We start from the raw sequence: 4,716 nt of genomic DNA, 5'->3' as shown, positions 1-4,716 counted from the left end.
TACTTGTCATGTCATGTCATGTTGACCTGTGTTGTTTGTTTGTAATTGTTCCCACTTCCTGGTGTGTGCACTCACTGCACTAGCAGCGCTGACAGTTGCGATTGCATCATTGTATAGCCTATGCTGTCTCCCAGTTACACCTTACACTTACAGTAATTCAAGACAAAGTAAAATAATTGTTTCATCAAGCTGCTTTTGTGTATTTTTCTACTTGGCTGTGCTGTATGCTATTCATGCTTTTCTTTTATTCAAAAGAATATGACTCAAACTAAATCAACATTTGCTGCCAAAACCAACTCTATAAGAGACAATGACTTTGGCGGTTGGCAACAGGAATGGGCTCTATGCACACACGCCATTTTGGAAAGAATTTGGGTCCCTTCCCGACTTTCTTCAGGTGTTACTGCTAATATGAATGAAGACTCTGTTCCATTCTGGTCAAACAGAGTCGGGGTGCTGCTATTGTGCATTCTGGCTCACTGGAAACACTCTGCTACCCCAGTGGGTGTACAAATGGAACCAAATGGTGCATTTGGTTCCATTTGTACACTCTCAGAGTTATGGGGGTCCTTGAAATTAAAAAAAGTTTGAGAACCATTGCACACTTAATGGAACAGAGCCTTAATTAGTATCATCGGTAACACCTGTGACGGAAGTAGGGAAGCGGCCCGGAAGTAGGAAGAGTTCATCTGTGTGCATATAGCCCATTGCCTCTGCCATCGACGTCTGAATGGGTGAACGCATAAAGGAACATTGTACAAGTGCTCTGGATGGAAGAGGCGCTGTGGAAACGCTGATCGTTCCTGACATTTTCAGCTGTAAGACAGATGTTTGTTTAAGCATAATTTGCCAATGCAAATGTCCCCAGCCGGGCCGCCTCGGTCTGAGGCCGTGATGTTTGGACTTGTCCGTGTCCCCGAAATGTTGGGACGTGCCGTGACTCATTGAAATCATCGGGGCTGACCTCGCGGAAAACGCAGAATGTGTCACCATGCATCAAGTCTAGGCACACGCATGTACAAACGCGCAAGTGTGCGCACGCACACACGCTCACGCACACACGCACGCATGCACGCACACACACACAAACACATGCACGTATCACAGGCAATCTCACCACAAAAGAGACACACGCTCCTTGCCTAACGCTGTCTATTCGTGACTCTCCTGGAGGCTAATGTGTTTCAAATCCCTTTTTTCGTGGAGGTCATACCCCCTGCGTCACCTCACAACTAAAGCCCTCCCTCCCTCCCTTCCTCCCTTCCTAGACAGCCCCCCTAGCTGGCACCTGCTGCAACCCCCACTGTCTGTGTTCAATGTTCATGTGTGTGCAGGTGCTGCGTGTACTGCATGTTATATGAGAGTTGTTTTTTTGAGTGTGCATATGGTGTGCGTGCGTGCGTGTCCAGGTCTACCTAATGTATATTGTCGGACAGAAACCGCTGAGTATCATATTCTACACCCTACTTGATCACACCACAGCGTCACAGCGCGCGTGTGTGTGTGTGTGTGTGTGTGTGCGTGAGTGCGCTAAGCTAACACAACAGGGTGCAGAATGACAAAAGCCTGCATGTGTGTGTCTGTGGGTGCGTGTGTGTGTGCGGACGGGCGGGAGTCCACCTCTATACCTAATGTATACGTGTAACAGCACTGCAGGTGGTCTGCTGTGTTGTCTGGGCTGTCCTGAGACGACCACACTACCACAGGGTGTTTTACCATATATCAGATGTGTGTAACACTGAGTGGTGACTCATGACTGGCAGAGAATCCACTCTGACACTGAGGCACTATATGTGCCTCATTACTGCAGCTCCTCCACAACGATGAGGTCATTCCTTCCTACTCTGTCTGTCTCCTTCTGCTCTCCGTCTCTGTATGTCTCTCTCTTTCTCTGTATGTCTCTGTATGTCTCTCTCTGTCTCTGTATGTCTCTGTCTCTGTATGTCTCTCTCTGTCTCTTTATGTCTCTGTCTCTGTATGTCTCTCTCTGTCTCTGTATGTCTCTGTCTCTCTCTGTCTCTGTCTCTCTCTCTGTATGTCTGTCTCTCTGTCTCTGTATGTCTCTGTCTCTCTCTGTGTCTGTGTCTCTCTCTCTCTCTGTCTCAAGATTAACCCGAAAGTTGCATTTGAAAAATTGACTCCATGATCTACTTATTTTCAATATTATTACACTGTATGCCTTTTGTATTGTGCCTTTTGTTGCTACCACTGTTGGAGCAGCCATAAACTACACAGGTTCATTCCGATATTCTGGGCATCTTTGTAAAGTTAGTAAAAAGCAAGCAAAAGAGTAACGTTTGAGCAGATTAACATCATCGAGTTTACACCGCAGATATGTCTTCTCCGCCTACAGGAAATATGTTCGCTGCGACCATGAGACCCGTTTCTGAATTCGTCTATAGGGGTGATCAGGTCCAGAGCTCGGGCAGAGATATTTTGTGGCGGTTCTGGACAACTGTGGGTCCGACCGACTCGACACCGGGCAATTTGAAGTCAGTGGCGCAAACGGTTCTCGAGTTACGTGGATTACATACATACGTACGTAGAGACTTGGTGCATTTATAGATATTATAGATAGATACCAAACTTTACTTGTAACAGACTATATTTGTACAATAGGGTACTGATACTTTTACTTAAGTGAAAATTTTGAGTAGTTCTTCTATCAGTGCCCCCAGCTCTGTCTTTCTTCTACACCTCTTCTTGGCGTCTCCTCCCAGATGGGGCTGTTCTTTCACTTCTCATTATGTCTGCTGTCTGGTTGCCACTCTGCTCTCCTCTCCTAGCTGTGCACTTGAAGAGTCACTGTTGTTCGTCAGGGACATTGGAAACCTTTGGCTTTCACATTAGCATTTTTCTGCGTACTAATGGCAAATCAAAGCCAGCTTTTTAATGTTCCTTTTTGCAAAAGCAAAGAAAGAAAGAAAGAAAGAGGGTATCAAATTAATTAGAATTTAAGTATATCGATTAGATTAAGTGTTTGAGTTTTTCCCTCCGCCTCTCTCCTCTCCTACTACTTTAGTAATTAAATAGTCTGCAATTAGATCAGAGTTGTATGCAATCCATAACTTTAACGATGGCCTGCCCTACAGGTGACCAGCATGGTTGCCAAAATTTCTACTTCTGAGCTAATATAGAAAGCCTTGGGCAGAGGATATACAGAACAGCAGGGTTTCTCAAAGTGGGTGCTGTGAAGCAAATCCATGGGTGGCTCAGAATACTTATAGGCTATTTGGATCAGTTTAGACCCTCTAGTCTGGACTGATTAAAACAGACTTCTGACTTGAGTTGCACTTTCATTGGTGCGTTCTTTTTCAACTAAATCTCTTCACCGAAAATAGACAATCTACACGCATTGTTGTTTTCCTCGTGACGTACTGTATGTTAGGGGGAAAGATTTACCGTTAATATGACAAAAGCTGCAATAAAGCAACTAATATGTAATGTAGGGGTGCCGTGGATGAAAAGGGTATTTACAGGGGTCAGGGGTGCCCAGAGACAAAAATGTTGGACAACCAGTCCAGTACTGTACTGTAGTGTTTTGAGCAGGGCTCCTGCTCAAAACACTACAGACAAATCCCTGGCAAGACTTGGCCTCGTCCGTGGCAATTCGTTTTTTACACTACACCATTATACAGTATGTTCTTATTTTGTTCATAAGACCCAATCACTGAATGTCAGTCTCCAGGTTTTCTTCAGAATATGTATGACACTGATTTACTACGTGACACTATATGGCACATTAGGAGTCCCATGGTGCAGCGGTTCTAAACGTTTTATTGTCAAGGACCACCATAACTCATTTAGACACTCAGAGTTACAGACCTGTATGGTCATTTAGGGCTAGGCAAAAAAATGAATCTATAACGTCGGCACACTGTTTTTTTCTCAAAACTCAAACTCAAAACTAACCTAAAAGAATGGATGACCGTAAAATACAATAACAGAACATCTTCGAACACCTTGGTACAGTAGTAGTACATTTTCAGTACCAACAATATATAAAAAAAACGTTTTAGAAGACATTTTTTGAATCGGCCTCTAATGCGGGTAAATTCAACTCTCCTCTATTAAAGTGTATTGTTCTTCAACAGATGAGTTCATTCAGCACCCAGACTCTCCTTTATTAAAGTGTATTGTTCTTCAACAGATGAGTTCGTTCAGCACCCGGGCTCTCCTTTATTAAAGTGTGATTCTCTTCAACAGATGAGTTCGTTCAGCACCCAGACTCTCCTCTATTAAAGTGTGTTGTTTCTCTTCAACAGATGAGTTCGTTCAGCACCCAGACTCTCCTCTATTAAAGTGTGATTCTCTTCAACAGATGAGTTCGTTCAGCACCCAGACTCTCCTCTATTAAAGTGTGTTGTTTCTCTTCAACAGATGAGTTCGTTCAGCACCCAGACTCTCCTCTATTAAAGTGTGATTCTCTTCAACAGATGAGTTCGTTCAGCACCCAGACTCTCCTTTATTAAAGTGTGTTTCTCTTCAACAGATGAGTTTGTTCAGCACCCAGACTCTCCTTTATTAAAGTGTGATTCTCTTCAACAGATGAGTTCGTTCAGCACCCAGACTCTCCTTTATTAAAGTGTGATTCTCTTCAACAGATGAGTTCGTTCAGCACCCAGACTCTCCTTTATTAAAGTGTGATTCTCTTCAACAGATGAGTTCGTTCAGCACCCAGACTCTCCTTTATTAAAGTGTGATTCTCTTCAACAG

The sequence above is a fragment of the Protomyctophum bolini genome, assembly GCF_963924005.1.
Source record: "Protomyctophum bolini genome assembly, chromosome: 17".
NCBI classification, from domain to species: Eukaryota; Metazoa; Chordata; class Actinopteri; order Myctophiformes; family Myctophidae; genus Protomyctophum; species Protomyctophum bolini.
This window is presented reverse-complemented; position numbering follows the sequence as displayed.